Source organism: Strix uralensis, chromosome Z (assembly GCF_047716275.1).
Source record: "Strix uralensis isolate ZFMK-TIS-50842 chromosome Z, bStrUra1, whole genome shotgun sequence".
Lineage (NCBI taxonomy): Eukaryota > Metazoa > Chordata > Aves > Strigiformes > Strigidae > Strix > Strix uralensis.
Window position 1 is genome coordinate 13,603,096 of NC_134012.1, and position 22,218 is coordinate 13,625,313.

General features: G+C 42.3%; 1 long non-coding RNA gene across 2 annotated transcripts in view; it reads left to right on the plus strand.

Annotated features, from left to right (window-relative positions):
* Positions 1-20,842, plus strand: part of LOC141937394 (uncharacterized) — a 33,690-nt gene extending 12,848 nt beyond the window's left edge. For both annotated transcript variants that reach the window (XR_012626945.1, XR_012626946.1), the window contains exons 2-4: positions 14-129; positions 18,207-18,319; positions 20,776-20,842. This is a non-coding gene — a long non-coding RNA (uncharacterized LOC141937394). The remainder of the gene's footprint in view (positions 1-13; positions 130-18,206; positions 18,320-20,775) is intronic.
* The last annotated feature ends 1,376 nt before the right edge of the window (positions 20,843-22,218 follow it).

The window sequence follows — 22,218 nt, forward strand, 5'->3', positions numbered from 1 at the left end:
TTGTTGCTTTCAGGCTACCCCAGGCAATCCTGCTCGTAGACAATGATGATGATACTATTGCTCGTGGCAGATGCCTCTCCATACCAGAGCTGAGGGCAAGGTTAGAGCTGACTTCTCCAGGCTGGAACTGTAAGTTTTGCATGGTGAAAAAACATCCTTGTAATATTTAACATTAAACCAGTCCCTTTTATTTAAGCACTCACGATGCTTCACAAGCCTTAGCTAATGAAGCCTTACAACACCCTGCAGTGCGCTGTAGGAAAGTGCTGTATGGGATTATTAGATTGAAGCACTGCCAGCTGGCACAGAGCCATGTTGGAGTCCTCCTGCTCCTGAGTTCCACCATGCAGGAGAAAGACCTGCTTAGAGATCTGCTTGGCTACTCTCCATTATCAAAAGTGGACATGCAGATCTCTCTGAAGGTGTGAAGGGGACATGACCTGTTTAATAATAACACTGAGATATGATTCCTTGTTTGTAAAAATAAACTGACTCCTCATTAAGGCAGTTAATGAGACATAGTAACTGCACTTGGTGTTGCAGTTCTGCCCCTCCATGCAGGCTCCTTGGGCCTCTGTTCAACTCCTCATTTTTGCAACTTTTGCTTCTCCTTCCAGACTTTTTACAGATTTCCAGAACCGAAAGGTTGAAAAAAATATATTATTTCTTTAATGTTTTCCCTAGTAAATGTAGAGTGCGCTGGGTTAGGGCAATATGGTGTGCAATGAGAGTTTACTAGCATAATACAGGGGAAATCTGACAATGCAATGTGTGAAATTGTAGCTGAGTAGTCAGTGTCAGCAGGGAACAGGTAAACAGGCAGAAGGTAAGGACAACAAAAAAGGTAACAGTTTAGATGAAAAGTACACTTCAAAAAAGAACAGTCCTGGTTGCTAAAAAATTCACTAGCCAGGCATTTCAGTGGTAAAATATGTGAATGTTTTAAACCTGTTGCAAAAAGTAAGCAAGTTGGGACATAAAAAGGCTTAGGACTGCCTATTCCTCCCACAATGTTCACACGCTGGGCCCACACAGCAGCAGAGGCACGCATGTGCTCACAGGCAGAGCACGAGGTACAAATCCCGCAGCAGCCCGTGGGAAAGCTCCAGAGTGGGCCTGCTGGAGGAGTGACCTCGGGTCCAACAAGCTTGATCTGGCTCCTGTCACTCACCCTGACAGCTGACCAACAAGGGGAAAAAGAATAGGAACCCCCCCTCCAGCTGAGCCTCATTAAAATTACCCAGCAGCCCTTGGCAATAACAAATTGAATAGCCCCAGTTAGAGGATGCTTCTGTGCGCTTGGTGCAGCTGGTGCAGTCCCAGACTTATTTTCATTCTGCTTGTTAGGGACAGTGCCAGGGCCTTGCTGTGTCCTTGGAGGTGCTTTCAGCATCAATGTGACTTCAGAGTGGGTGGTGGTGGTAACAGCAGTGGCGGTGGCAGTGGCAGCTGGTGCTGGGGTGTGGCATGACTCCCAGTGCCCAAGGACCTGTGCACCATGGGACCATGGGTCTCACGCTCCTGTGCCCAAAAACGGGTTGCCACTGCTGTTTTGCTGCCATCATATGTAATCCTCTGAGCTGCTCCCACGTCCTCTCCCGTCCGGTTCTCACGGCGGATTTGGCATGTGTTTTTGATCTGAACTTCCCAGCAGCAGTGGGGAGCCCCTGCAGCTAAACCCTGGACCCAAACTACGAATGCAATCTCTCTGAAAACTCAATTCAGAGCCATGGGTTTTGACTTGGACACATAGATGTGAGAGCCACCTGTTTGGTTTTGATCTCAATGGGGATTTTCTCAGACTTTTTGGGGCAGGGTATCCCAACTTTAACAATAGACTGGTAGGCAAGTTCTTGCACTCTGTTGTATTTTTCACAGGCTGCCTGGGCTTGCTTTAGATATAATAATGCAGATGGGGTTTTTGTAGCAAGCACTGTGTGTTTGAGTCACACAGTATGCTTTGCCCTCTCTTATTTAGGGTTTCAAATAGACATACTGTTTACAGCTGTCATTAGAAGGAATAATCCTTTGGGCATAATCTAACATGCAATGTCTTTATACTCACTGTGAGCCTGGAACATCACAATCAAATTCCAAAAGGGTCATAAACTCTTGCTCATCTTATCATATTTATTTTATTAGGGCAGGACCCTCTGAAAAGCTTGTTTTAATAGCTCTTCTTTCTTTGTGGTTTTCAATGAAACACATTTTTGAAAACCAAGTGAATTAATTCAAACACTTGGGTTTTTTTATTATTACAGTTTGCAGATGACTCTTTAGTGTTTTAATGCAGTATCTAAATAAAAGCGTACTGTGTCCTTTTTTTGTAACAGCTCTTAATAGGGCACTTTGCTTCAGTGCTAACAGTGGTTTACGAGTTCACCCTCTTTCTTATCTGTCTATGTTTCCTATCTCCTTATTAATTACTGTACATTAATTCTGTCTTCATTGCTGCTAGGCATAACTCTTAAGGCACGTTTGTTCTAGACCTAATTTCTGTAGGAGGCCTTTCCTGCCTCTTAGACATTATCTTTGTTGCTTTCACATCTTCTCCAGTGGGTGTGTACACATAATTACAAAATACAGTCTTTTCAGACTCAGTCATGATCCATAGATTTTGCAGGGCTGAAACACGGTCTCTTGAGACTCAAGTCACAATGCGTAGATTTTGCATGACTTTGATTAAGCCCTATAGATGTGGACTATGGCTGTATTCAGACTTACATATTAAAAAACTGCCTCTGAAAAAGATCATCTTGATCATTTTTATGTCAGTGCCATTACTTACTTTTTGCTCCATCTTAAAAGTCAAGGTGTGTTTTGGGGGCAGAATGAATACTTTTCGATACGTGCATTGTAGGTGACACATGCTAGCTGCCAAGAAACTATCTCTGCTGCCTCCTTCCTTGGGAGTGAAACTCCCCTGGGAACTGGCTGTTGTGGCAGCCCACTCGGTTTTTTGCCTTATGCATGGGCCATTGCTTCTAGCTGAGCAGCTCAGCCACAGCCCCTTGTTCCTTTCTGTGAAATGGTGGCAGAACCTCCTACTTGACCAAAATAGACTGTGTCTTCCTGCTGTGCTCAGTAGTCTCCCGATTGGAAGGTCTTGATTCCAGCAGAAATGCACAAAGGAAGCCATAGGAAACTACATCACTCTCCCCTGTGCTCTGTATGCAAAATCCAGCCATAATTGCACACATCATGCTTGTAGATCTTTATAATTCATATGTTTGTAGGGGAAAAATGTCATCTTATTTGGCCATCTGGTAAGGACTCAGAAATAAGCTGGCCAAGGAGGAATGTAACATTTGTATTGCTTTCTATGTTTGTGTCCCTTGTTCTCACAGCAGTCCTTGTTGTCCTTTTCTGTGGCTAAAACATCTCTGAATGTGCCAAATGACAGTGATTAGTTTACAGACTAAATTGTCAAGCAAAGGCATCTTGAGCATCAGGCAGAGTAAAGTTGAGTTCTACTATTTGCATCTGCTGGATACAACTTGGATCCATTGTTTCTATTCACTTTCAACACTGTATTGAGATTGATTTAATATTCTTTTAGATGCTGATACTGCTTCATATTAATCACAGCAAACCTCATAGAATATGTCATTCTTTTGACAGTAAGTAAAAGATGCTGGTGCTGAGGCATCTCAGTGAAGTGGATGTGCACGCATCAGTTCTGAGCACAGACTGGTTTTGACAGGAGTGTCCTTTGGAAGCTCTCCCTCTGGGTTTAGGGTCTAGAGCAAGCCTATGTAGGCATAATACCAAACTGTGCTGGGTGAGGGTGGGGAAAAGGAAGAGGGAGCAAGAGGCAAAGCTGGGAAACAAGGCTTTCATTACTCAGCATGCCACATACCCCACTTACAACCTGGGTCAAGACATTGGAGCTTCCGCACTCACCACAGTAGGAGCTGAAATGCAAGGAGGGCTATGCTAAACCTTGCTGAGGTAGAGAATACTGCTCCATTCCAAGCCATTATCTGAAAAGAAGAGGCTTCTAGTGGCTTCAGGAAATATTCCTCCTTGAAGAGGGCATATAAAGGGAATTTCAAGGGATGAAGACAAGCAACTGAAAGGTGAATAGTATCTAAGAGGTTTATTAAAGGAGATATATGCGAGGGGCTTGTGTGGGAAGAAATGTCATCTCACTACCAGAGAGATATCTAAACTAAAACATGCCCCAGGAAATCTCTAGATGAGACAGATATAAACTGCTTAATTGCAGGACTGTACACATGTTTCTGTTGATTATCATTTTAATTAGCAGCAACAGCAGAAAATCTTCTCAGCCACAGAGTAAAACTCAGAGGAGATCCCATAGAGATATCTTTGAACACATAACTGAAAGCATTTTGAAATTAGCTACCGTCGGTGCCTTGTATCTAAGTTTTTTCTTGCACATCTAAATTTAGTTACTAACTGCTCCTCTAACTGCTTCTACTGCCTGACAAACCTCAGAGGAGGGCTTCTCTTTCCCAAGCTAGAAAAGGAGAAAGACAGACATCTGGGACCAGAGAGGGGCCATGGGTGTAGAATGAATTTAGAGCTGTAATGAACATACATCCTAACAGGGACACTTGGTGACACAATGGCCTCTGATTTGGGGCTTTTGTTGTGACTGTCATTCAAATACCTATGGAAACAAACTCTGGAAATGCATAGAAGGTCTCTTGTTTTCTCAGGAAATGGGGCTTCTGAACCATACAGTTTCCAGGTGTCCTTGATTCTCTGCTTGAAGTGCATCTGTCTTCTGAGATAGAATGAACGTGAGTGAGGATGCACCTTCAGCCTCAAGTGTTGAGCTCTGTCAGGTGGATGCACTCAGGTGTTTAGCCAAAGCTATGTCCTTCCAGTTACCAGAAGCTCCTGAATTCAGCAACATGATCACAACTGTTACTTATTCTGAGAGGTGTGATCACGGCTTCTCGTGGGCATGGAGAGGACAATGCATCCAGGAGGGACAGAGTACAGGTTGTCTTTGCGCTTTCTCCAAAAAGCTGGTTTGAACTTTTACAGATCTGGCAAATAGCTGGAAAGAAGGAAGCCCCCTATCCACAGTGCAGGCAACTCCCCTGCCACTCCTGCCATTCCTGCACAGGAATGTATTTTTATTTGCCTGCCTAGGCTGGTGTAAAAGCTTGTCCCTGATCTTGTTTAACCCCTGTTAAAAATGATGGTGCTGGATGGCAAGTTCCTCTCTGAATCTGTAACAGGGTGGTGGAGCCACAGTACCTTCTCGGAGGAGCTGCTAGAGGCCCTCGGGAGGCATGGCCTGGGTGCACAAGCTGGCAGGCTGTGCACTGCCCCTGCCTACATCTATGTTGCCACACTGTGCACCCGTGTGGTGACACTATGTGAGCTCCACCATATGGGGTTGGGTGGATCCACCAGAGTTGTTGGCCAGGTGGATCTGGTGGAGATCCCATGCCTAAATTCCAGGCCTTTGACTTGTTTACAGTGGAAAACTTATACAGTGGAACACATGCATAGTGTGTACCAGCCAAGGGATTCAGAAACAGTTAAAATAACATAACTGGAGTGTAAAATCAACCAGAAGTGTCATGACTGGCAAATGAAAACTGCATGCTTATTAAACTGATAGAAATAAAATTTTTTACTATTGTTGAGGAGAGAAAAATAACATGACTGGTACAGGCTTGCTAGAAATATAGTAATGTTTGCTAACAGATGCTGTTTGTTTGAAAATGTTACATTGTCCCACTGCAAACATCTGCTGGTTGCCTATCTCCCTGAAGAGCTATGTCTCTAATGGCAGCTCAGCTTCTTTACAAAGTGCTGGAAGAACCACTGGAGAAAATGCATCTCACTCTTACAGAAAAAATAGTGGCCTATAATCTTAGTGTTGAGGGGATGTGCTCACAGAGGGACTGTGTAAAGGTCAGAAACAAGTTGAGCCATGGCATCTGGTTTAGTCACTGGGATTGGCTCCCTCTTCAACCACACTCTTTCCCATAAAGTGACCACAGCAAAAAAAAAAAAAAAAGCAAGATTAGTCAAAGGAGTCAGTAAGACAAAAAGTGTTTTACTTGCAATTTGCAAGAAGGGTAGGAAAGACACAAAAATGCCATGTTTGACTGGCTTCCTAAGAAATGGGTAATGGTGTTGTGTGAGCAGGGGTTGAGGGTTGCCCAAGGCACCCCTGGCAGAAGCACTTCCCTGCAACATGTGGGCAAAGATCTGCAACCCACACCCCAACAGCAGCCTGGGAAAGGTCCTGTATGCCTATATCACCTATGACAGGCAGAGCTTATATCATCCTAACCCTGCTTCCCTGCTTGAGAGCTGTAATGGCAGAAATTGTAACTGAGAACCAAGAAGCTCCAGGTGAGAGGAGAGGAACTGAGACTGAGCTTGGGAGAAGGAAAATATGGATCTGGTAGAGGAGGAGAAGGCAATACTTATTCATTTTGCCATTTTTCTCACTCATTTTGTCATCTGTTCTCCATTCTAGACCTGTTTACCCCCAAGATCACGTTAGACAGCTCTACATGTAGGCTCCACTTCTGATTGACTTACTGATGCCCAAAGAAACAGCTAGAACATCATTGATGTACATATGGATTGTTTAAACAGGCTTATGATTAAAGATTGAACTAGGGCTGGGACTTGTAAAAGAATAGTAGGAGGGAAAGGATTCAGACTCAATGGTGGGGTAGCCCCTCAGAGAAGGCAGCAGTCAGAAGTCAGTCCACATGAACTGTGAAGGCACAGTCATGTCTTCCTAAAAATATGCCCACAAAATGGGAAATTAAAAGGTTTAAAAAAAACCCAAAATCAAAAGATGGATAAATAAAGGGGGAAAAAAATCCGGGGAAAGCTGGCTCAAATTGAGATCCCATGAGGAGAAGGCACATGAGGGTTTCCCAGGAGTGGCTTTTGGGTAAATCCTAGGCTGGGGATAGAGCCAAGCTAGACCACTGCAGACAAAGTCCTGCAATATTATATCTTTCCAGGATAAGGCATAAAATGGGCAGATGGCCGTGGCTTGCTTCCTTGTGGTCTGGCCTGGATCCATGAAAGGTTAGTCTAGTAAAAACAGCTGCAGGGAAAGTTGGCTTCTTGGTCCCTTGGGACAAATGGATTCACTGAGGCCCATGGAGGAGGAACAGAGCCTAATGAATGAGGAAGGAATGTGGTAACTGTGCAAGATTTTCACCCCAGCCCCACATTATTGGTGATTATTGAAAAAATGAGATTCTCATCAATCTGTTTTGTCTGATCTGCCTTATATTATGTTTTATAAACACCAGAATACTGTTATGGTCTAGCCTTCCATTTTAAAATGTTTTAATAGTTTGTCTGTGAGACAAAACATGCATTCTCCTCCTCACTGAAATAAAAGAGCATAGCTAGCTCCTGGGGAAAAAACATCCCTCCTTTTTCTGGGGGAGTGTCGGCTTGTGAGGTCATGTCCCAGATGCCAACGTGGTGTCAGATCCATCAAATCCATGGATTTGGCACAGTACCCCCACAGAGACAGATGAGAAGGTAGTCTTGTATTAGAAATGGTTTCCCGAAAAGTTTGGTCTACAGACTGGGAGTGGATGGCTGGTCTGATAACACTCACTGTTCATTTTTACTTTCAGGATTGAAAGCCACTGGTTCAGGTATGGCCCAGGGCCACCCACTTGCTGACAGCGTGATGGCTTGCAAGGCTGTGGTGCTTAATGAGCTAAATTAATTGGGGAAAATGGTGGCAGTTTCCACAACACATGCCATATTCAGGGAATACATGTTGTAACACCTACCCAACTAAAAGTTTCAAGGAGAGATTCATGCTTCATGCTTGATTGCTTCCTAGGGAAGCTGAAGGTTATTGACACCCAGAGTATTGCTATACCTCTTAGCAAAGGTTGCAGGGAAGGGAAAAGATGTCTTTTTTTTCAGGCTACAAGTGCTCACCCCCTTTTTTTTCCCATGAGGAAACTGAGTCTTAGAGGATCAGGAGGTAGATATGGTTCACAGAAGTAATGCCTGGCCTGATATGTATTTTTCAGGACATAAAGTGATCACTTGTCTGAAGTAAGGTTACAGCAGAGCTGTTAGCTTAAAGCAGTTTGGCCCAGCCGCAATTTATGTGATCCTGCCAAAGTGTGAAAAGAGCTTGGAATAAACCTGAGTCTGCTGCCCTTAGAAAGGAAAACTTTCAAAGCATGTCCACAGATTTCATAGGACTGAGCAACACAGCTTTGGAAGGCATAGATAATTGTGCTGGCAGATGCTATTTGACATTATAATTGTCCAGGTAGGGTAGTGGCAGGGTGTCTGCCCTCTGGCAGGTCAGGTCTCCTTTGGGAGGTCTTCAGAGAACAGGCAGTTACTTCTCCACTTCCTTCTTTACAGGTTTTGGGGAAAATGTGGGGGCAGGCGCTTTGAGTCCTTCGTAGTTCTCAGGCAATGGAAAAATCTGAAAAGCTGATAAAAATGAAGTTGAGGGCTTAAACCACAACCTCCACAGAGCTGGAGCAAATGATTAATTCTGACAGTGTCCATAGGGCTTTCTGATGTGCTGGCATGTGGTAGGAGAGATATAGGACCTGGGCTTGCTGAGAGGCAGATAGGAGCGAACATGCATGGTAATGGGGGTTGTACAGGAGCATGTTGCCTAAATGGAGCTTTGGGCATGTCCCCACTGTCTGTAAGGTGGACTGGAAAGATCCTTCCACCTAGTTTGTAGGCAGCTGGAGTGTTACCCTGCTGGAACATGCTGACCTCTGTCAAATGCATTTTGATTTTTTTGTTGCAGAGTTCCTTAGGGACAGTTTCATGAACATACTGATGGGCTTTGTTTAAAGGAAAAAGAAAAAGTTCTTGGAGAGTCTATAAAAAGCAATGTATATATAGTGTCTGTATATACATATCTATGTATATATGCATAGTTCCTTGATTTAGCATATGGAGTTAAGATGGACAAAACTAATTTTGAAGCTACCAACCCTAGAAAACCTTTTCAAAGACATATTAATGTAGAGACAAAACATGAGAATCTGTCCTAGGTTGGTTTATACATATAAGCAAAAATATTTACTCAGCTAGTAAGTATTTGATTAACCTTTGTTTATTGCTTCAAGATGAGAGACAGTTAAAATACAGGAACTCGTGGATTATATTTTTGCTTTTTGGCTAATGTTCACTTCCTCCACAGAAAAAAATATGGTGTAGTTAGGAGAAGAATGTATGTCTTTCTCATCTCAAAATCTGTATTTCAAAGTCCAGAGCTGAACTCAGGAGAAATGTACCTATTCTCTTCTTTTGTTTAAAACTAAAGCAGAATACGGTTATGAGCAATGAAAGACTGTGCATCACACAACTCCCCTGATGTGGCAAATATGGAGATACAGGCAAAAGCATGTGTAAAGCTTCTGCTCTCTGAGTTGGAGAGAGACCTGTATTTTTCATTTGTAATCTAACACTAAGCAATGTCAAACACTGAGACTTTTTAGGCACTTTCTGTTTCTAAGGCTTTACTTTACAATATGTCTCACAATTCAAACTTGCTTATTTCAAAGGGAGGACACAAGCCCTTTTTTATGCTGTGCATTGCTGCTAACAAGACCCATCTGCCCCGGCCATTCGCCTTTCTAGTATGGGTCAACAGAGCATTGCTGCATTTCCACCCAGGGTCCCAGTATGTACCAGTTTGAAACCTGCCATGAAATCACCCATTTTTTTCCTGCTATGTAATCCAGATTAGGAATTCTTTTGTCCTGAATAGTCTGATGGGAGCATGTTGCAATATAGAGAGGAGGCTGTGGGCTGCTGACTGCCTGAACCACAGGGACTGAGAAGAAGGTGGTCAGGAGGAGGCTTGACCCAGCTGAGCTCTATTGGGAGCTACAGCTCATGTTGGGGCCTCCCATGTTAGGGGGATTAAGAAAAGCGGTAATTGCTATTGTGACCTTGAAGGGCTGGAATATCCTTTGTGACAAAGTAGAACAAGACCTTTCATTTGGATGTGAATGTAGCAGGGTGTAACAAACAAAACAAACCACAGCAATTTAATTAATTTTTAGGGTTTGTTTTGTTTTGTTGTTTGTTTAGGTTTTTTAAAAATAAAATAACTGTGCTCAGTAAGGATAGACTGAATTAGATGGTTTGCATGCCTTAATAATTTGTCACTTGAGAGTCACTTTTGAATCAGGATTGACAAGGAAAGAGCTCTCTGACACTGTCCCATATGGACCAGTCAGAAACAGGTTTTGTTGGTGTAGATTGTTTGGCACCAGGGGCAGGAAAAATCTCTGTCTCAGGCACTCTTAGAGGCACAGGCTTTGCTTAGATCTGGTATCATACTAAAATGTGGAAATGACCTAAGATCTTCTTTTCTGTTTTTGCAGTGCAGCATTTGTAAAATAGCATCTGTTAGAAGGTGCTTTAGACAAAAATGTGAACACAACCATGAATAACAGGAGGGAATCATTAATAGCAGCTGTGGTGACTTCTCAGGAGGAATCTCCAAAGCCACATGTCCATCCCTGATCAATTCCAAATCAATTGGCAATCACAAAAACGGTCCCAGGCAGCATTTTGCAAAGTAGCTGGCACTGTTGTTTCCACTTTGAGTGCTCATCCCCACCCAGGAGGGTAGCTCTGAAGCCCTCCTTGCAAGATTCAGGTTGAGTAGGAAACCATATGGTGCACAACACAGTTATTTAGCAAATATCAGTCCTTTTGTTTTGTGGTAAACTATCTTGATTTTCCTGGCTCAAATGAACTCTTTAACAAAACTGGATCTGTAGATTTGTTTTCTAAGCTGGCTCAGCTCCCTAAATGGCGTCAGAGACTAGCCGCGGTGGTGGAGGTGAGGGCCAGGCAGCACTGTCCAAGGCCTCATACTCTACTGCTCCGTGTGAAGAACAATATCTCTTTCTTGTACCCATGCCCAGGCTAATTTTATTAACATTTGTGTTCACTTTCCTCTCTGGGCACCTACACAATCAAGTCATTAATTAGAGAGTCAAAAAAACCCCCATGAAACATAATTTCAATTTTGAGGAGGTTCTTCAAACCCTGTAAACCTTCAGGAGGATTATACCTAGTATGGTCCTCATTACCTGGAAAACCCAGTGCTTGGCAAAGGCAAACATTTTTCAATAGCTTCACTTTGCAGGAGAGGGAACTGGAGCACAGAAAAATGATGTAAATTAACCAACACTGCAAGGAGGTTTAATGGGAAGGCTTCGATTTTGTTTTGATTTTTTTGATTCTCAGTCTGATTATTTGTTCACTGTCAGGTAGCAAAAGATTTCTACATTTCCAGAGAGAAATGCATTGCTTTAGGCTGAGCAAAACCCCAGAACACAACTCTATTAAGAGCCCTGGGCTGTATGATGGGGGAGCAGGTGTATTTTGCTGTTAAATTTGCAATTAATAATAATAATAAAAACAGTAATAAACCCCCCTATTTTGTTTCTTATTCTACTTCCCTTGAACTTACTATTTTAAAAGCTCTTACTGATTTCAAAAGCAATTCAACCTGGGCTGTGATGAGCGAGGAAACTCTGGGACGCAGATTGGAGATGTGTGGCGATGAGCAGCTACTTCCAAGAAGCAGACATTCAGCTAATGAATGTTTCCAAGTGCAACAGGGGAAGCAGGTTGCCCAAGAGAAACAAAATATGTATTTCTCCAGCATTTGCTGGGTCTTTGGCTCACCCCAGATTCGGCATGTTTGGGGAACAGTGACCCTTCTTGCCATTACCAGCTCTGGGTATTCCTTGCTTAGTCAGTACAGAAGATTTCCTGCCCATGACTGTGTCTGTAAGAGTGCTAAGTGGGGAGGGTGCATCACAAAAAGGCCTTTGGTACTGTTACCCCACTCTAGTGCACTCAAAACACAGTTTCAGTACAGATTCAGGTTTTACTGAATCCACCAGATTAAGTACATCTGGATGAATGTTATAAAAAACAACCTGTAAACCTGGTCTGGAAGAAGGTTTGGTGGTTGGGGAGTGGTCAGAGATGAGCAAGGTTGATGGATGGGAAGTATTCAAATGAGTAGAGATTTAGGAACCAGGTAGGTTCAAACCCAGTGCCATGCAGCACTCTCTGGGAGACAACTGACAGGTCACCTGACCTCCCTGGACACTAATAAACCAAACTGTAAATTTGTTTACAAGCCGAAAACAAGATGCTGCATCTGGGAGACCTGGCTCAGGCAAAAATCCTTAACTCCCATTTGCAAGGTTTTTGTGTCCTTCTCTGAGCAGTGCTGATCTGACCACCAATCACAGCAGACGAAATTAAAATGATCTTCGGAAATAAGTTTGACTTGGATGTTTTTCCTTATTTTTTCCTTATTAAATATTATTCTGATTAGTTTTGAAAGAGAAAAGTATGGGCTGAATTACTGTCTTAACATAGACCAAAACTCCAAGGAGCAAACAAATTGTTCATTTTCCAGAGAAAACTTTTAACACCTTTGTTCTAAATCAGAGGGTGGGATTGCAATAGTCAGACCTAGATGTCTGCAGAGAGGTTCCTGCAGAGACTTCTGCCCTCAGTGGCAATTGCTAGGCCATATTTATCACCAGTAAAACCCTGCAAACAACAGCAACATGTCAGATCATGCTTTTGGAAACAATTTGTCCTATCAGCTTTTATCTTCCTATCTAGTTTTGGTACTTGGTGAGAAAAATCAGCTGCCTGATTCTGACACTCTACTTTGTTTCCTCCTCCCACTGTACTTGCCATCTCAGCTTTCAGCCCACTGGGGTCAAAACACCTTTGGGATGGTGGTGGGCTGCAGATGGTGCTGCAAGAAACTGCTGAAACCCCACACTAATTGTGGGCTGTGCACAGAAGACCTGACAGGGAATAGGAACAAGCACAGTCCTGAGAGGGACTGTTTCCAAATCTGCTCATTCACCATGTGACAAGGTATGCAAGCCATGCTGCAAAAGAAGGTGCTGATACAGGGCTATTTCTGTGCTGGTGTGTCTGTGACTGTAATCTCTTAGTCATGATACTTTGGGCAAGTGTCAGGGGGAGCCTTAGAGTATTTCATCTGTATGTACAAATCACATGAATGTGGGTTTTTCAGACCAGATGTTGATATTATATAGTGCTGAGCAAACCTCATGTGCATGTTTTCTGTTTCACTTTCTGAGTCTTGGGATGAATAAAGTGAAAATATGGTATTAATCTGAATACAGAAATCACTTCTCACTCATGCTCTTTCTTCAACATTGAAGCTATGAAATTAACTAATCAACTATATTATTAGCTAATTGTCATACTTTGGGGACATATTTGCACAAGACGGGTCTTTTCTCCCTTCTAGTTGTCAGAAGAACTAGACAATTTTGAAAATAAAAGCTACATGAAATATTTTACTTTGTTTTCCAATTTACTCATATTTTCTTCAAAATGGGGAAAAAAAAAAGAATTCTCAAACATTTGTAAAGTTGGTAGAGAAAGATGTCTGTGTATGGTGGTGAACTGAACAGTACAGCTAAAGTTAGTGGAGTCACAGTTGCATAAAGTCTGTGAGTGAATGGAATCAATCCCTGTATCTTTGGAATTCTTACAGCTCAGACATTTATGGCAATTAAAATACAAATGAAGTAAAGAAATAAATGTTTTGGGCAAACAAACTTTATGGGAGGATTATAAGCCAAGCAAACAATGCTGTAAAGCAGATTCTAAACTGGAATCGTTGAACGTCCTTTATAAAACATCACGATCTTCATTATTCTAATCCATCAAAATTTGGTAATGGGACTACATTTTTACAAAGCAAAGCAATTGCTACCCCCTAATTATGTATGGATCTGCTTGTCTAAAAAATATCCCAACCTGGTAGAAATAGAGCCTGCAGTTAAAAAAAGTTAGTTTTTGTCAAAAGCCAGGAGCTATTTCATTGTCATAATTATTATTATACCGGTTTAAAACAAATTAGTAGACGTTTTTGAAATTGCATACCCTTTTATTTACATCAAACCCAACATTGTGCATCTGCTGATTTTTCACGCTGGGAAATAAGTGTATTTTATCAGATGGCAGCCACTGACTTTACTCTGAATCTTTCCAGCTTCAGCCCAGTTGTTCCAGAACTATAGAGAATAGTGATTCCCTGAAAAAATGTGGGCTGTAATCAAAAGAAGGGTCTTTTCTTTGGGAACGATGACTAACTCATTCATATTTCTTTATTTTTTCTGATTTTAGGCATTGATCTAGGAACCCACTGGAGCATATACTGAAATCCCACCCTTACCTAGAAAAATATTTAAATATGGCACCTTTCTCAGGAAATACAGGCACTGCATTCAATTCATTAGATGAATTACTGATTTCTCCAGTAGAGAGTGGGTATGACACTCAGTGGAAGGAGGAATGCTGAAGCATTACTTCCTTTCACGTGACTTAAACATGTGCTTAAATTTAAACACATGCTTAAATAACCTTTCTGCATAAGGATGCTTTCCTGACTCTCGACCTTAATTACAAGCATATTTTTGGCAGCTGTTTATGTTTCAGATGCGACTGAGTGCCTTTGCTTTGCAGGATTGACTTCTTCAAAGACAGTAAAATGGCACAGAGATATGTGTAAACACCAACTCCTCCAGCAGTGGAGGAGTCCATACTTTTGCAAAGGCACATATTTTGGTAGGAAGAACATGTCCTGCTTACAGGGTTTCAAAAATCTAGTTTACCTCAAAGACTGGCTCCTTGCAAAACAGTGCATTTAATGGTGCAAGCATGAAATGATCAAACCAATTTATATGGAGCCATTTCTTTTAATGCATGGGAGTTTAAGCCAAACAAAACCTATCCTGAATTAATTGATCATTGGAAGTATCCACAATCAAATTTTGCAGCTGTAGATCCAAATAGTTGTTGACTCCTTTCCGATGGAAAGGGAAACAGATGGAAAACACTCTTTATATTCAGATGATTTAAGAAAACTCTTCACAATTTCAGCTAACAACAAACAAAAGAGGTAAACTGTACCAGTGAAGGCAACAGCCCACCCACAATAAACTGTTCAAATCAGATATGGTATAGTCAGTGTCCACACAGGTTTCATAGTACTGTAACCATTTGTCCTGCAAAGCTGAAGTAATTTATTTATAAATTATTACCATGATGACACTGCAGTATATTGTACAATGTTTGGATTTATACATCAGATTGCAAAGCACTGAAGCTGTAGGTATATTTCTAATTATCTCAGAGGGGCTGAGACCCTATCTAATCCCTACTTCAAGTTTACTTCAAGATGGTATTAATTAGGGGGCTTCACGGGAAAGGAATTGCTGCATTTCCTGGTGGTTATGCTGAGCAATAGGAACTCATTTCCCTTTCCAGGAAAATCTGTGAATTTGGTTGAAGTGAAAGGTTTATGCCTAGCAGGTGTTGCTTTTAAAACAGCATGGCTCACAGAAGTCACTGAGGTTGAAATGATGGACTGTTTTTCTTGTTCTTCCTACCCCAGTCAGTGACGGTGCAGGAAGCCAAGAGCCCTCTTTCCTTCCAGGCAGGGTCCACCTTCTGAGTATGGATGGCCACAGCTGACCTGCTCACTTGAAGCTCACTTTGTAATCAGCAGGCAGGCACAGTGCATCTTTCTTGAAAAAGTAATCTCAAGTAGATCAGCTGCCTGGTGCCCAAAAAGTGCAGAAGTGACTTAACTGAGGGGTATCCACTGCAAATAAATACTGCAAGGCCAAAAGCCAAAGAGTTTATTGGCCTGGCAATGAGTTACTGCATGAACAGGAAACACTCTTGCATTGTTAACAATATGTTTAACAGTTATTGCAGGTTCTCCGCCATTTGATTGAGAAGAGAAAAAAGTGGAGAAATGACACAGGCACAGCTGAGACATTGAGCTCACCAAATGATGATCTGAGTAATGTGGGTGCATGTTTTTGTCTCTCTCCCTGATTTCAGCTCTGTCCTTTGTCACAGAAATATACTTGCCTTAATCCTTTTCTGTGCCTTTCACCCCTTTTCCCTGAAGCTAGAAATGCTGGGCTAGCATGCTGATCCTGTGCCCCAACAGTCCTGAACCTCCTGGTACAGTGAAGGTTCTCTGTCATCTCCTCAGCCGTCTCATCAACTTTCCTTGATGATGGTACCACTGCTCTTTTGGGTCCCTTCAGAAGAGGAGGAAAACATTGCTGCTTCTGTGTCTGTCAGCTCCACATGTTTTGTCAGGACACAGGTCTCCATTCAGTGAGTTTAGCTGCTGAGCTGGCTCTGCTCTGGGGAGTGGTTTCCACAGTGCCAGTCATGAGCATGGGTGCAACTGTGGCAGTTGGGACAGGAGCCTGTGGGAAGGCCACTGCCTGTGTTACCAGAGGTGAGACATGTTCCTGGAAGTGGGTAACAGTTAGAAGGGCTTGGGTTGCCCCAGAGTAGGGAAATGGTTTTGTCTTCCTTCAGACCTCCAGAGAATATAGGTGGTCGTCCCCAGGCAGAGATGTGCAAATTGCCTGGCTGAGTACCATGGAGCATCCCGGGTGCACACCCACATGATCTCCTCCTCGGTGTCTGGTGTGGACAGGGTGCCCCTTCTCCACCTGTGGTCAGCCAGAATCTCTTGGACTTCATCTATCCCTCTTTACTGCTTCAGTGACAGGTTAGCTAAGTCACAGATAGTTTTCAGTGGAGCTAGTTATGTTTCAGCTCTTACCAGGCTACTTTGAATTTTTAAATAGAACGAGATATAACACAGAAAAATTTAAAACTATTACTATTTCTGAGGGAGTGGCTCTATTAATGGCAATGAATGCTGATCCTCATATCACCCCAGTGATGGCTGCTCGTCAGCAGCTCGCTTTTGTCTGAGGGGTCAGCAGAAATGCCTGTAATTGTGATCAGCTTCATATTCTGTTGTTACAGCAGTCCTGGACTTCCCTGTTGCTGGTCCTGTGATTATGCATACAGTGATTAAGCAGCTAAAGGGGAAGTTCACTCTTCAGGTTAAGCCCTGGGCTGGAGGGTCGTGCTGGTGTCTGCACCACATGCAAGTCCTGTGACCTCAGGAAAGCAACTTACTACCTACATCTCCATTTTCCCACTGAGAGTATTATTTTAATTTTGCCTCACTGGGGTGTTGAGCATATTCTTTAAGCAGCTGGCATTATGGCAATGCAAACATTGTTGAAGGATTCTTATGAATATGGATCTCATCACAGCTGTTTGGACTTCATCTCTTCTCTGTGGTGGGCTGACTCCCAAATAAAGTGTAGTTATTGTCCTTATTAAGCATTGCACCCTATCTGCTTTTTGTCTGGCACTGAATAAAAAGGCTTAGCGAGATGTAAACAACAGCAGGACTTTTTTTCCAAAGAGCCACATTCAAACAAAACAATGATGCACTGAAATTTTAAGACGAGTGTGTTTATACTGCAGCTTAGGTGATAGCAAGGGGAATGGCTTTGCTTAAATAAAACAGCCTCAAAATAATCTTAAATTCCATGAGCCTTTTTAGATGGTATCTCTCAGTACTTCTGACAGGACTCCAATGACCAGAGGTTTGAGGCAGATTTGCCAAGCCTTTCCCTTACAATGAGTTTCTCCCGGAAAACTGGAAGGCTTATATAAACTGAAAACTTGGTTTGAAAATATTTAGGTTTTTAAATAGAGAAAACTCAAAGTGATTGGGGCAGACAGAATACGAGGGAAAAAATGGCAAAATGGAAAGGTTTGTATTCAGTCCCCTTCCCAGACCATGCTGGCCCTTCCAGCCAGTCCCTGCTCCCAGTCGGCTCAGTGGCTTTGCTGGTAGCAGGAATTTTGGCTCAGTCCCTCTGTCCTGAGGCCCAGCTGTCGTTCCGTGTCCCTTGGCATTCCCTGTCCCTTGCTGACATCTGGTGCTCACACCTTCCCTCTCCTGCCCCTGGAGAAGGAGAAGGTGGCTACATCCTCCCTTCCAGCTCTCATGTATCCATCTGTGAAGAGCTGCAGCTAGCATGCTACCAAGAGTGAGCAAAGGAAACATGTGCCCCATGCAGTGGCTCCCCTGCTCTGTCTGTTACCGTATCCAAATATTTTCCATGTTCTTCAGCTCTGTGCACACACAGTCCTTTCCCAAAGGTGCAGGACAGTCCTTCAGGACTTCCTTTAACAAAGAGTTTTGGTTAGTTTGTTGGTTGCTGGTTTTGTTTGCTTGTTTGTTTTAAAATTCCTGCATGCTGAGGTTTCAATACTGATTGAATATAAACATGTCTTGGCAGATCTTCAACTAATCTAAGTAGCCAGGGCTCTACGGACATTGGCGGACATGGACAAGTCACCACATCTGAAGATAAATACTAGAGGCTCCATCCTGCTGACACAGAAGACAATGGTAAACCTCCTGCTGACTTCATAAGAAGCAGGATCTGACATTTAGTGTAGTATCTGGAGAGGTTTGCTTATGTGGACTCAGGAAAACTTACAATAACGTACATTTCATTCTTTCCTATGTGTGTCCAAATGTGAGGTCACTTGTTCAATTACAACCCTATTCTTATTCTATTGGGTAATGAGGGGAAAACAAAAGAGAGTTTGCATTTGCTTATAGCACTGCATTTTTCCCCAAAGCTAACACAATGGCACTAGGACTTTTTTCTCTCAAGAAAATGTACCAAGCCAACAGGAAAAAAAAGGCCCAAAACTGAATAGTTGTAAAATGTTATTGAAAGGATTCATAATAGGTTCCAAGGGGGTTTATTGAATGGCTTTAGGAAAGCCTAATTCTTTACAATAATTTTTGAGGTGAACATGTATTTAATTATATTTCAATAGGGTTTAAAGTCCTCCTGTTATTATCATTGTTTGGTGAAAAGCTCCTATGCTTTTTCAAATGTACCTCTTAATTCAAATCTTTTCCTGCAATTTGATTTTGAGAATGAAACTTTTCTAATGCTGATTACTATTTCTGTGAATCTCAGGCACGTACAAGAAGAAGGTATTAGAAGGATTTTATTTTGATGACCTATCAGTTGCTAAAAAGTTTTAAATGACAGTGAGTGTCAAATGATGCAATTAGGCTGGATAAAAGTCTGAAGGCTGTCTGTACAAGCCCTTGAATGTTGTACGGCAAGTCTGATTGAAGCAGGATGTCATCACAAATTCATGTGAAGTTGAGGTAACTGGAAAATGCTGGAAAGATGTAGGGAAGAGAGGTGCAATGAAGGGAGCCATGGTGAGCGGTGATGGAGCAGGGCACTGGGGTCCCTCACTTCTCTCTTTACCAGAATAACCAAATCCAGGCTGGGTTTAGCTCTCACTTTCTGGCCTCTGCTCCCAGTTCTGCAGTGTCTTGGCTCCATTTCACAGTCTGTCCTGTCCCACAATACTTGTGGAGTTGCATGGCATGACATTTAAAATTTGGACCTAGGCTTATTAAATACAGGAGAGCAATGGATGGTGAAGCACCTCTAAGGACCCAAATGGATTGTTACTTCCTGCCTAAGAGCAGGCTCTCTTAGCTGTCAGCCTTCATTTCTTTTGACAAAACCTAAATACCTGTTTTTCTCTTCTCTTACACACTAACGAATCCTACCACCAACGTACCACCACTTCTAGTGAAAACAAAGTGGCTTGCAGGGGTTACATACCTATAATCTCACTGTATGAATATAAAAGGATTACTTTCCATTTGTTATCTAGGATCCCTTCAGGCCAGGACACAGCTGGGTTGTCTCAGCTATGCACCATAAGAAGGTTGCTGTAGCAAACCCTTCAGCTAAATATATGAGTGCACAGCATACTTGTCTGGCTTTTGTAACGAGGATTAGCATGTCTAATTGAGAAACATTACCTGTTGTTCAGTCTCAGGCTGGAGTCTAAGAGTCATTCCAGCTATGCTTGACTCCCTTTCTCATATTCATGTCTAAAGAAAACTGGCTATTGCAAAATCCTACTGCAGGAGGTTCCCTTGTGCAAAAAAGAAGGATAGTTCCTTACAGGAATTGCCAAATGATTGTATCCCAACCTCAAGTATGTTGCTCCCTTGGCTCAGCTTCTCTGCCCAGTTTAGCAGAGACTCTGACCCCGGAGATTTTCCACTGCAATTGCCAAAGCAATTTGAGAGTGGAATATTTTGCAAATGTTTTGTGACAATTTGAACTTTTTGTAAGAACAGCAACTAGTACATTTTCTTTGGATTAATGACTACTGTGCTTGCTGTATCTTTATTGTTAATTTAACTAGTTCCTTTTGAGTCCTTTGTACTTACAGAATGTATATAATTTATTCTTGTCCCTGCCCAGAGGCAACTGCAATGTATATCAGATAAAGTACAACACAATGCGGACACAGTGAACAATGCAAAGTTAAAATTATCAGTATAAAATTGTGGCTGTTGCTTCTGTCATAAGATTTTCATCAGTTTGTACAGTTTGTCATGTTAGCCAAGAAATGGAAATGGAGTTGACAAGTCAAGTCAAAAGCAGCACACTCTGAGATGTGAAACAAAAAGTGCTTTTTAACATAGCCTTAATCTTTAAACTAGTGTTCAAGTTGTAATGTACCTAGGTCTTTCATCCACCTCATTTTATTCAGCTTCAACTGTGTATTAAGGCCAGTTCCTGGGATGAGAAAATAGTTTGCCTTTAGTCCTTTGACTGCATTAGTATATTTTATTTTCACTCATTGTTTTTGGTTTTGGTCAGACTAACTCAACAACATACAAAGTGAGATGCCCTAGCCAGGTTTTGGGAAAACCAAAGAGATATCTGATGGTCACATCTTTCTCTCAGACTGTTTTTGGTTTTTTTTTTTTCCAGGCTGTTAAAGTCTTTCCTTTGTGTTTTGCAGATATATTTTACATTCCTCTGATATGTGGAAATGTGTCTGAACCTCTTCACTATTGGGGCATTTTGGGGCAGCTACCAGGTTAGTACCATATTACCTAGTTTTGACAATGATATTTGACTGAAAGCGCCACGTTAAGAAATGAACTAATGTATGGCCCTGTTCCCAGTACAAAAGCTAGTTGTCAACCATATGCAACGAGAGTCCTGACTGCCCTTAAAAGTTCCTATTTTTCCATTTTTGTCCCCTCAAATCCTCTTGGCATTTCAAAAGTTCTTTTGATTCACTTGTGAATACAATGGCCTTTTATTTGCCTACACCTTGATTATAATGGAGTTTGCTGGAGTGGTTAAAGGATCCCTCCCCAGGGCATTTGTCATTCCCATACTCCAGACAATGTTTGCACAAGTTCCCTTTCATCCTCTTTCCCATTATCTGTGATTTCTGCAACACTGAGATCTCTTGCACAAGAACATCACTGGTACAAAAACACAATGTATCATTTTGAAAGGCATCTCTGTCATCTCCTAATTGCATGCTTATATTTGGGAAAGGCTCTTGGCATTTTTCTTGGAAGCCAATATCCTCCTGTAGAGCCAGTACCGTCCCTGGCATCAGTCTGACATCAGAGTCCGTGGCCTTCCATTGGTGACTCTTTGCCGTGTGCACACACATGCACCTGCCGTCTGTGTGAGCATGCTTAATACCACTTCTGAAACTTTTTAAAAGGCATACTCATTTTATGCAGATTAATGCAGAGTTCATCACATTAAAATAGTTACTAGAGTTGGGGTACAAGACAGCTCTCAGAACCTGAAGATCTGCCTGGGACATCCTTTGATCCCCAGCACTTTACAACCTGCAGATCTCAGGTTGAGCTGATGCAACATGAGTTGACCTTCTATTGTTCTCCTGTTACATGGCCCCCTTTTTTCGAATTAAATGCAATGGAAGTAGGCACTACTCTCCCTTCAGTTCCCAAGAAGGCTGTTAGGATGCTGAGCTGCATCCCCCCTAGGAGGAGGAGGCTGTCCCCGAGGGCTTCAAGCCTCATACACACAGCAGAACTGCAGCTCCTGCTGGACAGGCAGAGATTGGCAGTGCTCTTTGGTAGCAACCAAACTTCCTGCTATTCAAAAGGGCCTATTATTTCTGACTAAATTTGAAGTGAGAAGGCTGAAGTCTCCAGAAACAAAATCAACTCCCAGAGCTGAATTGCCGTGTTACTAAACTTCAGGGTCTTGTGAAGGGGGACTCTGATTCCTATAGAGCTGGACTTGCTTTGTGCTGCTCCTCTGGCCATTAATTGGACAGACTCCTGGGCACAGCAGTTTAAGAGGAAAAGGTTGTCTTTTAATAACGGTGTGTGAAGAGAGTTTTCCCAATTAATAGATTCCAAGACTATTAAACCTTTTCTTCAGTTTTTTGGCAGCTCTGATAACCTGG